Genomic DNA, 15930 nt, shown 5'->3' on the forward strand with positions numbered 1-15930 from the left:
AGGAGGAAGGTGCAGCCCATTTGACATGTGACTTGGAAGGAAGGCCCGGCCACCTCCTTTCTCCCAGCTGTACTATTTGGCTTCCATGGTTGGCCTGCTAGGCTATTTACAGAGAAAACGCTTCCCTGCGAATTCCACTTTGCCAAGTTTGCACACTTAATTGCATGCCAGCTCAATGCGTTCTGCCTTTTCCCCCCTCGTGAAACTCCATTTCCGTTTTTCAGGTGCCTCCTCCCTCCCTCCCTCCCTCCCACCCCAGTTACTTTGCTGCTTTTAGGTGCCGCTTGAGCTTCTGCTATGTGTTAATTACTATTGGGATGCAGTAATCAGCTTGTTGGGTTGTCAGCTTGTCAGAGAGCATGTTAATTTCATTTAAGCTTTGTTAATTTCACTCTCTCCGGTAATTTTCACTTTAGTCACCTCCATTCTTGAGGACCTGACAGCAGCAACTCTGTTTAAGAAAGGCAGTCCAGTCTAACAGGGTGGGGGGCACTGCAGGGACAGCCTTCTCTTGCAAGTGGGTGGGGCCTCCAGGGAACAAGAGCCCTTGATAAATGCAGAAGGGCAGAAGGTAGGAAGGCAGGGAAGCAGCAGCAGGTCTCCAAGGCCAGGCATTGACGTCCAGCTCTAAGATATTCACCGTCACCTGATTCTACGTTGATTCCATTTTCTGTTCGCTTAGATTATATATGGAGTGATTTACCCAGGATCCTTTCAACCTGAAACAAGAGCTGAAGCAACTCTTCCATGGGTTACTCGTGTTCAATGAGTAGCTACAAGGCTGCAGAAGAACCCTAGAAAGTGTCCTGATGATTTTGGCAGAGCAAGAATATTTTACAATGGGTCCCAGCAGCAGCATGGGCTTCCACTCTTCCTTGTCCCTGGGGATGAAGGTGCTTTGTTAAGAGCTCCCTCTCCCTCTGTTGATGCCCAAGCAACCCCAAGACCAGAAGAGCCTCAGGACAGCCATGCAAGCGCCCGTTTTCCTGTCTCTCAAATAGGTTTCCACATACTGTAAATCAGTAGTGGGTTCCATTTACCTTTGCTACCGGTTCGGAACTGTGAGCGCACGTGTGCACAGGCTCAGTTCATTCACATGTGATGCTTCTGTGCATGCGCAGAGCATCCGTGATGATGGCCAAGTGAGTGGGCAGAGCCTCCCACCACCACCACCACTACTGGTTTGCCTGAACCAGGGCGAACCGGTAGAAACCCACCACTGCTGTAGATGCAAAACATTCTCTCCAGTCTAGAGAAGAACTTCATTCAGCAATTCTTCATTCAGAAAGTTTCTTCTTCTATGACCCTGACTTTGACTGGCGCCAAGCAATGTCATGGTACTCTGGTTCATAGCTACACAGGGGAGGTGAAAACGTTTCCAGAAAGATCCTCCAGAATGACCTATAATTTAACTTGCTGCAACTTCTCCTCGGCTACATAGAGTTGGTGTTTCTGGCCTAGGCTCAATCCTTAGAAAGCAGGAAGCGGGAATTGGTCCCGGCAAAAGCTCTTTCATTTAGACGACTGTGAATTCCTTTCATTCACAGTCAGCAAGGTTTGTCCAAACAGTTTTTCAAAGGAATATATATCACACACCTTATCTCGTTTGGCAAGCTGCCACATAAGTTGTTTCCAAACGCAGAGTAATGCAGAACTTGGCACAGAGTCTCTTAGACTCACGAACAGAACTTTCCACTCTTGCAACTACCGAACGAACAAATTGTTTCCTGCAAAAGCTCCCTCCCTATTCACTCCTCTTTTGTTTCCTATGGGAGGGGTCAATCATCTCCAAGGTGTGGCTTTACTGCCAAGTCGACCCTGTTTTCTGAGTTGTTCTTGTCTTCTGGCAGCTCTGTGCATGCGCACACTGGGAAGAGGCTCCAGCTGTTCCTCTGCCTCACTGCTGTCTATCTCCCTCTCTGCCTCTGACGCAGAGCCTTCGTCTGAGCTTTAACCAGCCCTCAGGACTGGCCATGTTCCTCCCCAACCTCCTCACTGTCTGACTCTGCTGCCAGTTCCGCTGGCCACTGGTGGGCCACAACAGTTGGGCCATAAAGAGTTCGGGAGCTCTAATCCTTCCTTGGCCTGTCCTGGGATAAGCCTTCCGTGCCTGTAGTTCCTTATGTACCAGAGGAATCAGCCTGCAGCCTGCAGTCCAAAACAAAGAACCAGAATCAGATCAACAATCGCCATGAGTTGTGCCATCACCTCCTCCATCCTAAGAGTGCCTGAATGTGCCTCTGTGAGTTATGCTCTGCCAGCAAGCCAACTGGCTCCCATCTGGCCATCATTCAAGCCAAGAGGCTGCTTGAAATCCTCAGCCAGGCTGCCCTGGTCAAGAGACCAAAGCCAGGCTGCCATCAAGCAGAGCTTCCCCAAGAGCCCAGGCAATGGATGAAGTTACCCAGAGAGTATTGATTTTTGCTTTACTTCTCATTTGTTAAAATGGTTCAGATAGAGATTAACTTTCTTTGCTGGACATTTATTGTTTCGCCTGCCCTGAGATGGGAGTAGAAAAACACTCTGATAAATGAATAGAGAGATTTGTCTGGCTTGGACTCCACCGGCATCTTCTGGAATGCTAAAGCGATGTGGGAGCCAGCAAGCAAGAGGGCTGCACGGAGGGAGGTGAAATAGGCCCTCCCTCCCTTCAGGAGACCAGCGGGCGTGGCCTAAGGGTGCTCTTCCAAACAACCTCAAATTATAGCACCCATCATCCCTAGTCTGCACTTCTTATCCTCCTCTCCACCGAGAAACATGGTCTTTGTAGCTCTTCTGAACAACAGCATGTGGAGGCCCTCTGGATCTCGGGTGGGGGTTGGTTCAAGAGGACAGGTGATGGCTACAGAGAAGGCACAATCTTCATTTTCACAATGGAGTTAAGGAAAGACCCATCATGGCTAGAGGTGAGCTCTGTTTGGGGGGGGGGGAATTAGCCTTGTCTGCTCAAAAGAGGCACGAAAGCAGCCGATCAGACAGGGAGAAGAGAAGGGCACTTGTATAAACCACCACCATAATCACCTCAGCTCTGAAGAGATTATCCTTGGATAAATAAAAAAGATCACAGTTAGACAGATGATTGATTTATTGCATGTTTATTAGATTTGTATCAGGCCTTTCCTTCAGGAGCTGAAGGCAGCTCCTCCTTTTATTCCCCATAATAAGATCCCCATGTGGTGGATTGGGCTCTTTTCCAGTCACCCAGGAATCTTCCCCAATCCTCATTCAACACAGTAGCCATTTTATCATAGTGATAAAGAATTGGAGTTTTTATTATTTTGGTTCACTTGAAGTTAGATTCAACTGCAGCTCTTCTTGGCTATTCTCCTGGATGTGCCAAAGTCCTGGACCCTTCCCTGGGGTTGATCCAGGCTGAAGAGTAACAAGCAGGGATTTCTTGGCTTCTCTTTCAAGATGGTTCCAAAAAGACCATTCACAGCTGAAGGGCTAAATTCATGGCCCACCGTATCTGCAGCTGTTCCTCCCCTAGAGTTGGGCTTTCTCTCCAGCTGTGTTCCTTCCTCTGAAGTCATCCTGATCACCAAGGCTTTCAGAAACCTCAACTAAAAGATGGCTTCCCCGAGATCCCATGGATCGCAAAAGCAGCAGAGACGAAAGTGCAGGAAAGCAGGACCACAGTTCCCACTCCGCAAGAGTTTGTGCATCCGAGTCAAATCATTAGTATCATAATATCATTTCCACAACGTCCTGGAAGTCACTTGTGGAGAAAAGAGCTGTAGCTAATTGATTTGAGCTGCCTCTGCCAAGCCACAAGAGCCAGACAGTGTGTCTGATGCATCACAGCAAGGAAAAGAGGAATTACTTTTGACACCGGGCGTGTCCCCCTGACAAAAGCTGCGTTCGAGCCACTCTTCTCCTTATGCGTTTCTCCATAAATGAAAGGCGGGAGAAAAGGGATGCCACAGAGAACCAGGGAAAGGCGGCTGCAAGCTTTGCTGGTGGTGGCGGCATTTAAAGAAAAGGTAGGATAAAAAGAGACACCTGACTTTGCAGGGACAGCGCTAACAAACGGTCCCTCTGCACTCCCAAGAGCCAGATTCATCTGGACCTGTAGCCTCACCACTTGCTCATTGCGAAGATGGTGGAATGGTAGAACTGGAGGGGGACACAGGCGATCCAGCCAATCTCTAAGGGATTTGGGGCCCAGAGAAAGTCCCTCCCAGCCCTTCGGCTGGCTGCCATTGAATGCTAGAAAACTCACCAGGGAGGGGATGTTGGTCCTGCTGCACAGCCAACGCCTTTCAGCAATTCAACGTGAAGTCCTGCTGGAATATTTTTCCCCATCACACAGCTTGTTTTTATTTTGCTTTTATAATATGTCAGTTTATACATTAATACCGTCTGCCACATTTCCCTCATTTTCTATTTAGGGCACTTCTTGCTGCTTCAATGTCTTGCCGTGAGTATTTGTGCAGTAACTAAATTTACAATGTTTTTCCCAGTGCTTCTCTTCCCTCAAAATGCCTTTTATCTTCCCAAGAGGCAGCATCCTGCAGGAACCACTTGTCCGCCTTCCCGTCCTGCATGACCTCCTTTCCTTGCCAACAAGGCCTTCCAGAACAGGGGTCTCTAACCGTGGCAACTTTAAGACTTGTGGACTTCTGGGAATTGAAGTCTTTTAAAGTTGCCAAGTTGGAGATCCCCTATCTAGAACACAGGTGGTGCCATGCAGTGCTGGCCTCAGGAGTCCCTCACCTGGGTGCTCAGGTGGGCCTACCTTGCAAGGCTGGATGAAGCAGAGGCTTGGTTCGACAAGGCCAAGGCGCACCTGGCTCTTTCTTGGGCTAAGAGAGCACCGCACAATGTTTGAAGGAATGCAAAAGAGAAACATCTCCAAGTACATGCAGAGCGTCTTTCCCTCACCCAGTGAGTAATTGCCTTGTCTTGTTTTATTAAGCTTTTCCAATTGAAGTTAAAATTAGGTGGAATATTAAGTTCTACACAGAACTGTGCCATATTGAGGGGGAGGGGAAGATCTGGCTGCTTTTATAAAGCCGTTTCAGTATGTGTGAAATTAAAGACTTGCTAATCCTTCCCAAATTCCTTCCGGAATTCTAGGTCAAGAGAGCACTTTCTAAAGCGAGTTGGGACACAACATGTCTTTCTTGATCAAGGGACATGCCACGTCTTGGCTCCAGCCCTTCCTCCAGCCCTTCCAACCTGCTACACTGCTTTGGTTTGCTAATATTGATGGGCTCCATGCTGTGTGTGTGTGTGTGTGTGTGTGTGTGTGTGTGTGTGTGTGCGTGTGCGTGCATGTGTGTGCATGTGGTATCTGTGTGTGTGTGTGTGTGTGTGTGTGCATGTGTGTGCATGTGGTATCTCTGTGTGTGTGTGTGTGTGTGTGTGTGTTGTTCAAGGGACCCCTCCCCCAAAGCTCTTAGCCATTCATGAGCTCAGAAGTGCCTTCTTCCCAGCCCATCATTTGCTGGCATTTTGCCTCCCGGGGACACAATGAATTGTTTTGACCTGCTCATCCTGCAAAGCACAGGTCACACAAGAGAAATTGATACCGAACCAGCTCTGCAAGAATCTTTCGGTAACTATAAATTTTGTTGGCGTCAGGAGCAGAACTCTTCGTGGTGGGGTTAGGGGAGGGCACCTTTTGGCTACAGATAAGCTCTTAGAGAAGATTGATGGGAACAGACCTCATCTGCTCACAAGAGGGGTGGAAATAGCAGATGGGACAGAAAGAAAACAAGGCCATTTGTGTAAACACCCCACCCCCATCTGAGGATATTATCCCTGGGCTGCTCCAGAAGCAATTCCAGGGAAGAGAGATTGAGAGGACTGGAAACTGATGGGCACCTCAACGGGCTCCTCCCCCACCTTCTCTCACTTCTCTGAAGTTACCCTGACAGTTTTGCCATTTTAAAGGAAGATGTTGGTGAGACAGATTTCCGTTTTTCTTTAAACAAAGTCAGGCCAAAACCTTATCCTTTAATTTGTGTGTCAAGGTGGCAGCCAACTGATTGGCACTTGTCAGTCTTATGAACAAAGTATTCTGACTGCATTAAGGCTGGCGGGGAAGGGGGAATTCGGCCTTCATCTGCACTTGAAATGCCCGATCATCTCATCTCGTGTCAAAGAGGTAAAGGTGCCGTTTGATGGTGTGAACATTTGTAAAAATCCAGATGAATCCTCACATGCCAACGTGACCCTTAGAACCTCATGGAGGACTGATTTGACTTTGAGCTGACTTTGATCAGCCTCCTGGTTGGGGATTTTGGAAGCTGTTCTCCAACACATCAGGAAGACCCAGAATTAGAGAGGGCAATGAGGGAGGGAGAAGAAGGCTTGTCAGGGCCGAGCAGAAAGCTAGCATCAGGAATAGGGTGAGAAACAGGGAGGGGAAGCTCTAGGAGAAAGGTGGTTGAGTTGATTTATTCAATAATGCAAGCCAACTTCAGGTCAATGTCTTTCTCTCTTTTTTTCCTTTCTGGCACATAAAACATCACCAAAGAATATTAATGAGATGCGTGTTTTAGGTTGCCCTTTACATTATCCAAAGTGGGTTTAAGCTTTGCACTCCAAAACACCACCACTCTGTTTTTCTCCTTTTGGCCTTCAAGTTGCTGCCATGCCCAGGGCAAGGGGGGCTTGCTATGAACCTCGCCCCCTGCCCCTCCAACAAGCCCTTCACTACCAGGGCAGCCCTGCCCAGAAATCTCTGCCCCACTGCAGAGCAACTGGCTAACTTGCAAATGTCCTGAAGGATATTTTGGGGAGACTGGGGGGTTCCCTGAGAAGAGGTGCACAGTCCAGGGTCTGTTCCTTGGCATTTCCCTTATTATGCCAGGGTCTCCAGGCTAATTTGCCAGGGCTGTTCCTGGCTGCCGTGACCTCCATTAGGCCCAACATTCCTCACTTTTGCAGCTGGCTGGATGATGATGGGAAGGCACTCCCGGCTGCTGCCTGCAGGACAACGGAGCTGTTCAGCCGGACAGATTTGTTCCAACAATCGGCCCCAGTTAGCAATTTGGTGCATTTCCTTCTAGCTGCCTCTTCCTGTCTTCAAAAGCTTCTCGATCCACACACAGACACACCTGCATGCCCTAAATGGGGCAGAGTGAACAGGGATGAGGGCATTCATTATTTCCACAATGGCTGCTGCCTGCAGCCCCGAAGACGATGTTCAAGAGGACTGGAAGGAGAAAAGCCCAGCAAGAGCATCTCTGGCTCCTTCCCTGCGCTGGGCGCTGCAGCTACTTCTTCTTCTCCTCCTCCTCCGCTTGGGGAGAGGCGGAGGCTGCTCTCAGGACAATCCGTCCTCGGTCCATTTGTTTCCCTGCCTCTGCCAGGCAGGTGCTTTTTAAATGAGACAAAACCCCATTCAAGCCACCGGAGCAGCCTGAGATTGAGACAACAAAGAGAAGCAGTCTCGCCCTCTGTCTGATCAATCTTGTCAAAACACAATCATTTAATTCCTTATAAATAAAAAGAAGATATGATTTAGAATGTCATCCTTTGGGTCTCCATGCTGGATTCCCATAAATCAATCACTCCAGGTAAACTGCTGTTATTTAGAAGCAGTTTGACAGCAGACAAGTTAAAAACATAATTTTAAATGTATGCACCGCATGCTGTTGTGATATATCACATGTTGTTGAACGCAGCCAATTTCTTTGCATAGCTGATAGCTGCTTCTTTTACATAGATTCTGCCAGACGCGTAACATTGCCGAGAAGCCTCAGCTCAGAAAGGGAGGCTGCAGGGGACACGGGGAGTCCAGCAAACCCAGAGGCCGTCTGACCTGGGGGGGAAGATGCAGACAGTCCCGCCTTGGAAGACCCTTCCCCTCAATTGGACGTTCACTTTGGGCCCTGCCCTCCTCCACCTGATGCCAGGGGTGAGTTAAAAAGAGCATCTATTCAAGGTCTTTTGAGTTAAAATCTTCTTTAAGGCTGATGAGAAAGTTACCGGAGGCAATTATTACAAACAATAAAACAGTACAAAAGAGGAAGAAGTCATTTTAATCAAGGGTGGACAGTACCAGGTGACCAAAAGTAACTGGAGGAAGCCTCCGCCTTCAGGGCTGTGGTCAAACTTTAATTAAGACAGCAGGAGAAGTGCTGACAGTAACATCCTGCCTGCCACAGGCAGCTCTTCAGTGCAGTCAGTGCTCCAAATTAAGCTGATGAAATAGTACCATAGAGGGTCCAGTTTGGTTGAAGCTGGGTACGAGATTTGGGGCAATGAAAAATGTTTCGTTCTGATTTAGAGAATTGCTAAGGATGTTCCGTTGGACTAGAAGCCCTCCACGTTCCTTTCCAACTCTGTTGTTCTCTTATTCTGTTAAGTTCCCTCTTTTGCCACAACTCTCCTAACAAGGGAAAAGTTGCAGCTGTCTTGCAAGGAGTTTTTTTTGGGGGGGGATAATGGGAACACCCCCATCCTTAAAAGGTTTGATAAGATTATATCATCTTTGAAGGTTGCCTGCAGGAAAGCTCGCGATGCCCTGGGAGAAGGATGTGTCACCTGGACCTCAGGACCCAGAAGGGCTCCCAAACCACCAGAAGCCCCTCGAAGGGTTGACTTCTCAGACCAAGGAAATCCGCCCACAAGAGGGCCAACTTTCCAAGAATAAAGCAAGCCAGGTTGACGTGGTTGACAACGGAGAGCCTTCTGAAGACGCTTGTGCTTAAAACAATTTGTTAGGAGCCATGATTTACTGCCAAGGTAGAAAATGGGCCAGCGTATTGATTCTCGTCCTTTTTTTTTTCTCTTGCAAATGAATGTAATGTTTTATAGGATGTCAGAATAAGAGCGGCAGCCACTTCATCAATGTCAAGTGTTTAAAATGATTGGCTATTGTGATGTAGGAGATTAAATATGAAAGTTTGATGGGTATATAAAACTGAAAAGGTGATGATCAAAAGAGCTTTTATGCCTAATTTGCTGCCTTTCTGAGGAAGTCCATAGGCTGAGCCACGGTGGGTCTGCTGCCCCCGTGGCTTCATCAGCCTCTCCCCTGCCCCCCTTTCCCCAGCCCACCCTCTTGCTTCTCTCCCCACAAGAACGCTCTCCTCCGGGGGGGGGCTCATTCTGCAGGAAAGAAGACAAAGAGCTCCAGATGCCCATCAAGAATGGATAACATTCTCTTTCCTGTTTCCTTGACATGACTGCTCTGGCTCTGCTTGGATTCCCCCCAAAGGGAACCTGAACTGCATTGGGCATCTCTCAGCTGATTAGACCAACTCCTGAGGGGGTTCAAGACCTTCCTGCCTTTGCCAGTGGTGCTCTCAGGTGGGGAAAGGAGAGATTCCTGGGCATCACCAGGTCCCATTAGTTTTTCCGCTTCTTTAGGATCCCTCGATTCATCAGTCCTGAGCCAATGGCTCAACGACCTTTTAATGGTCTGCGATGTGGTTGAGGAGACCATCGGAAGCAAAGATTGAGTTGGGCTGAACTCCCGCAACAAACCAGAGCTTGCAAGTATCTCCTTGAAAGCTCATTAAAACAGGCCTCCATGGCAAGTCATTCTGGAAGCTGGATAGACAAGCTGGGCAGGCAAAGGCCTGAGACTCTCTTCAGATCAAACCTGCCACCATCTGTGCAGGGCCGGCCTGCTGTTGACAGGACACACTTCAGTAATGCTGCCATGCAGGGCAACCATCAAAGAGGCTGTCTTTGGTTGAAGGTAGATTTTAAATTCTGATTTTGGGATGAATGACAGCTCTCCAGGCTGGAAGTGAAGTGTGACTCTTGCCTTCTCAACTTTCCTGTTGTGCAAAAACACAACCGCCCCCCCCCCATGAAAACAGATTTGGCACCGACACTTCATCTATAGATAGAAATTAAATCCCCAAAGGCCCCCTTTGTGGCAGCCTCCTACCGGGAGAGATATTGGGTTGGTCCTATTCGGTTTCTCTCAGGGGAACCAATGTTTGTTTCATTTCCTGTACTTGGAATAAGCAAAAGGGGGAAAAAAACCAAAGCAAAACTTGAAAAACGTGTGTTATCCTTTTTTAGCAGATATAATAAATTCCACACATGCTTTATTGCTAGGTTACACTAAAAAAAAAAAAAAAAGCCAGCACCAGGGCATAGTCTAATTATTTTCGTTTTAATTGTTGCAAGGAAAAGTTAAAAAAAAAATACACAGGCAGGACAAATGTTCTTTTAATTAGCTGAGGACTTTATTAGCTGGCACTAATTAAAGTATTCCTTCAAGTCTGAAAAACGTCCAGATTTATCCCATCCAGCATCCAGCTGATTCTTAAGTAATTTATCAAAAGAGGAAGTTGATTTTAAGCATTTATATACCCCTCTCTTTCCTTCTCCTTCTTCATTCCCCAAATCTCTCCATGTTTCTCTAAAGGGGAACAGGCTCAGAGAGAGACTGGCCACTCTTCAAGGTTACTCACCCACCAACCAACCCAGAAAAAGTTGGATAACACCACAGCTGATCAGAAGCCCTCCCCCCCACCCACCCACCAGCAGCCTTAGGACTCCTCTGACACTTCCAATGGCAGGAACCAGCCCAAGCATCCCTGGCCAGCCTGAAGGAAGGACTCGATTGTACAGCAAAGGGGTCAATCACTGGGGCACGCCAGACCTCCAAGACTATCAGGGTGATTTCGCTGGCACTCAGCCCTTTCAAGCCAAACCATCTGTCTCCTGCAGCCCCTATTGGAAGGTTCACAATTAAAGTCTTGCTTTTGCACAGACAAGTGGATGTATAATGGTACACACACACACACACATACACACACACACGATTCCAAACTTACTTACTTACTCTCTCTCTCTCCCCTCCCCCCTCCCTCTTTCCTTTCCTTTCCTTTCCTTCCTTTTTCCTTTCCTTCCCTTTCCTTTCCTTTCTCTTTCCTTCCCTTCCCTTCCCTTCCCTTTCCTTTTTCCTTTCCTTTCCTTTTCTTTTCTTTCCTTTCCTTTCCTTCCCTTCCCTTCCCTTTCCTTTCCTTTCCTTTTTCCTTTCCTTTCCTTTCTCTTTCCTTTCCTTTCCTTTCTCTTTCCTTCCCTTCCCTTTCCTTTCCTTTTTCCTTTCCTTTCCTTTCTCTTTCCTTTCCTTTCCTTTCCTTTCCTTCCCTTCCCTTCCCTTCCCTTTCCTTTTTCCTTTCCTTTCCTTTCCTTTCCTTTCTCTTTCCTTCCCTTCCCTTCCCTTCCCTTTCCTTTTTCCTTTCCTTTCCTTTCTCTTTCCTTTCCTTTCCTTCCCTTCCCTTCCCTTCCCTTCCCTTTCCTTTCCTGGTTATTTGCAAGAAGATGTCCACATGCAGCACAGATTTTGCAGCCACATCGTGTACAGGTCCCAAACATCTGGAGTTACTGCCAACCTTTGATCCTGAAGACTTGAGGCTTCCCAACAGGCAGCAATTCAACGGAAGCATTATTTTTCTTCTGACCACTGGCCCCAGGAGAGAAAAAAGTAGATTCCATCTCAGCTGCTCAAAGTCCTCAAAGCCTCAAAGGAAAGGAGGCCTCCGATCCTGGTTATCAGGTCACATGAGTTCAGCCTGATCCAGGTCTCTGCAACCTAGATTCGCAGTTGTGATCTATTTTTACCCCTCTCTCTGGTGGGAGAAAGGACCCCCTTGAACCACAAAAGAGAAAAAAAGTGTTTATGACATGAATTCTAATGTGAAGGATGAGAGAGAGAGAGAGAGAGCCAAGGCTAACCCAAGGGAGCATTTGCACCTGGAACGTTGCCTCGCTTTTCCCCTGAAATTAAAGTTCCACCCTTTAATAATGGGATTGTAACTATGTGCTCAACCAGCAAGTGTGCCCCAGTGCCAAGCCTGTGGTTGGTCCAGACGTTTGAAGACAGGAAGATGGATTGGAGCCGAGTCTTCTGAAGGGCTGCAGAGCCCAAAGAGATGGAAATCCTACCTCTGGGGTGGTCGCAGCCAGAGACAGCTGGCCCGTGGAGTCAGTCGGGGGTAGGCAAGTCAGCCACCCCACACCCGGCTGGTGGTGAGCCAGCCTGGCTGCCCAGAGTGGGGCAGCCCCTTCTTGCCTTCCTTAAGTCGGCAGCAGTTGCAGCCAGGTGGGCTTTCCAGGAGGGAAAACGGGTGCAATAGATCATCGGAATATCACAGATGCCCCGCATGTCTGAGAGGCATCCGTCCTCCTGGTTGGCACCACTTTGAGATTTTAGCCGTGGATGAAACTTGGTGCTTCTCCCTTCACTTCTCATTACCAGGAGTTGAGCCGGATTCTGACGGCTGTCGTGCCTGAGAGGTTAGCAAAGGAGAGAGGCTGACAGCTATGCTAATACTCCACTCTTTAGGAGGTGAGGATGACATGGAAGGTCCTGCTTCAAGAGGCAGGCCGGGTGTTGGAGTAATTTAATGAAGTGTTACATGGATCCTGACCTTTGTAAGGGAGGTGGGCAGCTGGGGGGGGGAGGAGACTGTTCTGGTAGTTAACCTTGACATCTGAATGGTGCTGCGAGTTGTTGAGCATCCTGGCCCAGCAGCTCCAGGCAGCCCAGGTTGTATGTGTTCAGGTGACACTGGATCCTTTGCATGGCGAAAAACCCCACCTAATGCTGAGCTGAAGCTCATGTTATGACTCTTCTTGTTGGACAGACAGAGGAGCCGCTGCCCACAAAGGGGGCAAGATGGAAAAAATGTGTCAAAGCACAACCAAGATGCAATGTGAGGTCAGCCACCAGCCCCCTTCAGGTCAAGTCGATGTATATAAAACTAATTTTGGGAGCCCTTGTCCTGAAAACTCCTGAGGCATGCCACTGTCTCACAAATCATTGCACCCAAATGCAGAAATTGCTGATAAAAACTAATTTGGTTTTAGCTGCACATTCAGTTCTAGTCCGTACTAAAATTCAGTATGACAAAACTTGTTTTTCTACCCAATGAAATCAAAATAGGTACTGGCCTCTTCAAGATGTTTGGAGAAGGAAGAAAAGGTGGAAATGCAACATAAAATCAAGGGAACGAGACATCCAACTGACAGACAAACACACACGCAGCAATAATTCACCGCAAAAGCCAAGGATCCCCATGGCAGGAATGCACAATTCTTTCCCTTTGTTTTTGACAAGAGGCCTGGGCCACTCCTGCCTGCTGCAGAAGGTCCGAAGCCCCATCAGGCTGTTCTTCTCCGGTGGAGTTCATCCTTCCTGCTCTCAGCTGGGAAGGGCCGGGCCGCTTTGTCAGAGCCAGCCTTGAAAGCTTCTGGGACAGGCAAAGGACCCACCTGGGCATTCCCTCTCAGGAAACAAAGAGATGCAATGCTTTGTGTTGAGCAGAGATGGCAAGATCAATGCCACCCTGCTCTGCCAATTATTTTAAGACCCACCGAGAACATGGAAAGGGTCTGGAGCAGGATTGGGCTACCGTGCTAGTTTTCACGCTCTAAAATTAAATAGCTGACAGCAACTTTCTTTGAGCAATTCCGTGGCAGCTGCAAATTTGTCACCTTGAAGGGCTTTATAGAGAAAGAACAAAAAAGGGAGCTATTTCCCCCTTGAGTCTTCTCGTGTGCCGAGCTGGCTATTGAAGAGCCAAAGAGCTCAGCATTCCCATTCACCTGGGGTGCATCTTCCTTCCTATTTCATGTATTATTTTCTTACAAAGTACTCAGAAGTGTTGCCAGCTGGTGAAGCGGGCAGACAAATAAGCTGAGCTCCTGACTTGACATGGTTCTGTTTTTGTCACTTAACATCGTTAAAAACTGCCGGTCTCAACTTTGCGGAGCTGGAGAAGGCTTCCCATGGACCATGTTTCTTGTCCTCGACTGGCCATGTTCTTCAAGATAAAGAAGTTATTTTTTTTATGTCAGAAAAGCTGGCGCCTCTAAAGCATTTGTTGTTCATCCATCATTGCTGATGAAGACCTCAACACCCTGAGTCACGTTGGAACTAAATGTGATGGGTCCAAGATGGCTGGTCAGGCCAATTCGGGGCAGGGGAAGCCTGACACACCTTGGGCAACATGTGCACAGCTCATGTTTATGTTGTGCTTCTGCAAGGCACCTTACTTGGTAGGCTTAACAGCTCTTAGGGATGAAGCCAGGCCTTATAGAGAGATTTTTGTGCCACGTCTCCCCGATGGCCGTGTCTCTGTCAAGAGACTTCAGGGAGGCTTTAATGTGTCTTTGAGGCATTTCCTCTGCCCTCCATGCAAGCAGTTTCCAGCAGTTTCCCCAAAAGAAGCTGTCTGGGTCTGTCCTACAGATGATGGTGCTTGCCCAGCGAGCTGTGCTCTCATCATCCCTGAGTAGGCGGATGGCAGACTTGCTCTAGAGAGAAGCTGGTACTTTATCTAGCCATCGGTCATATTCTGCAAAGACAATTCATGTGGAAATGGTTAAGCTGCCCTGCGTGCCACATTTCACAGGCACGGAGAAGGGCCATGAGTCCCAGAGACCTTCAATTCTGCTGCTGCACTAACTCCTCGATTTTCCCACACAGGGAAGGGCAGTCTACCGAAAGCCGAACTTGCACCTGACTTCCGTATCGATGGTCACTGCTTGGGAGGCGGTGCTGCTAAAGCAACTGGACAGATCCACTGCCTGTATTTCTGCTTTTTGGTAGTGATTCTGGGCCCTGTGTACGATGCATGATGCATGAGGAGCAGGCTGATGCATGAAAAAAAAGTTTTTAAAAGTTTGTAAAAAGTAAAAAGTAAAGCATTTAGTACATTTAAAATCCCAACTGACGAGCCCATGAATCTGCATTCATTGACGCCAAGATCCCAGTGTCAAACTGCATTCTTTCTCCCTCGCTTTCTCCAAATAAAAAGACAAAAGGGAGAGAGAATTGCATATTTTTAAACTCATTTAAAAGTCGAAAGAACCCAAACTGTCAATTCCCTAAGTAATTTATTAGCATCTGCTCACACTTCCCCAGTGTGTTATGTGCTAATGCCAGAGTTAGACAGTATATGCAATTCTTCAAGCATGTACCAGTTTAATAGAAAATAAAGTGGTGGTTGATTTGGTTCATTGTTATTTACTACATAAAAATCAGACTCTGCACAGGCATTGCAATAAATGTGTTGTGGCAGCCTCCAGTAATCTATCTTGGAAGGGAGCCTCCCATTCCTAGAAGCCCGGAGGATCTGTCCCAGCATCCACTGGAATCACTGTGGTGGGCTTTTGGGGGACAGGGAGCCATTGCTGAGAGATGGGATGCTGAGGTTTCTGAGGAGCCCTCAGACTCTCCGCTTCTCAACACCCCATTAGTATGAGCAAAAGGCATCACCAGGGGTTCCCATCACCCGGGCATGAAGCAAAACATGCCCCTTTCCAGAAATGGTCCCAGACAAAGCAACCATCATCGCTGCTGTTTAAGGTACCCAAGAACAGGGAATGTTCTCCCTGCTCACTAACATGCAGGGAACAATCTCTCATGAAGTCAGCCACAAAGGAAAAAGGATGTCCTATTAAAAGGAAGAGAAAAACGGACTCATTTTTATTAATGAATCCAAGAAAAGAGCAGCTTCAGAATCTGAGGCAGTTGTTGAGAGAGCTTTACAGCCGGCTACTCACCATCCAGATCAAAGCAGTTTTCAGCCCCTTCTCACTGAAGAAAAGCTGCTGTGAGAATCAGGGGCTCCCTGGTGAGAAAGGAGGCTCTGGGTCTGGACCCAGAAAGAAATCTTGATCTGTTTCGATGCCCAGTGTGGTTATCCTCATCAGACGTCCACCCACGCTGACCTTGGGAGGCCAGCTGGTCCACGGGACAGCCACAGCGGGACCTTCCCAAATCACCTGAACGGCTTCACCACGTGGTGGCTGATGGGTGGCCCTGCCCTCTCCTGTCAGGAGAAACAAAGAGGCCCAAGTCACCAGGAGCCCTGATTGTTCTTCCATCTTGCCTAATAGCATTTTTGACAGCTCGGTGAAAGAGCGTAATTATTATTTTTCCCCTTAATCGTAATAAAAAGGGGGGATTGCAAGGGCCTTCTTTTTATGTTCAGTGCCTTT

At 48.0% G+C, this 15930-nt stretch overlaps 1 long non-coding RNA gene across 4 annotated transcripts; it reads left to right on the top strand.

The window, feature by feature from the left end:
• The first annotated feature begins 3847 nt into the window (after positions 1-3847).
• Positions 3848-8899, top strand: LOC148112520 (uncharacterized). Of its 4 annotated transcripts, none has more exons than XR_015729338.1 (5): positions 3908-3983; positions 4392-5560; positions 5979-6112; positions 7679-7870; positions 8453-8899. It is a non-coding gene; the product is annotated as an uncharacterized LOC148112520 (long non-coding RNA). The 4 variants fall into 4 exon arrangements; XR_015729339.1 differs by having other exon boundaries at positions 3909-4887; positions 5080-5560; XR_015729337.1 differs by having other exon boundaries at positions 3848-5560.
• The last annotated feature ends 7031 nt before the right edge of the window (positions 8900-15930 follow it).

The sequence above is a fragment of the Pantherophis guttatus genome, chromosome 9, assembly GCF_059756535.1.
Source record: "Pantherophis guttatus breed Tessera chromosome 9, ASM5975653v1, whole genome shotgun sequence".
NCBI lineage: Eukaryota > Metazoa > Chordata > Lepidosauria > Squamata > Colubridae > Pantherophis > Pantherophis guttatus.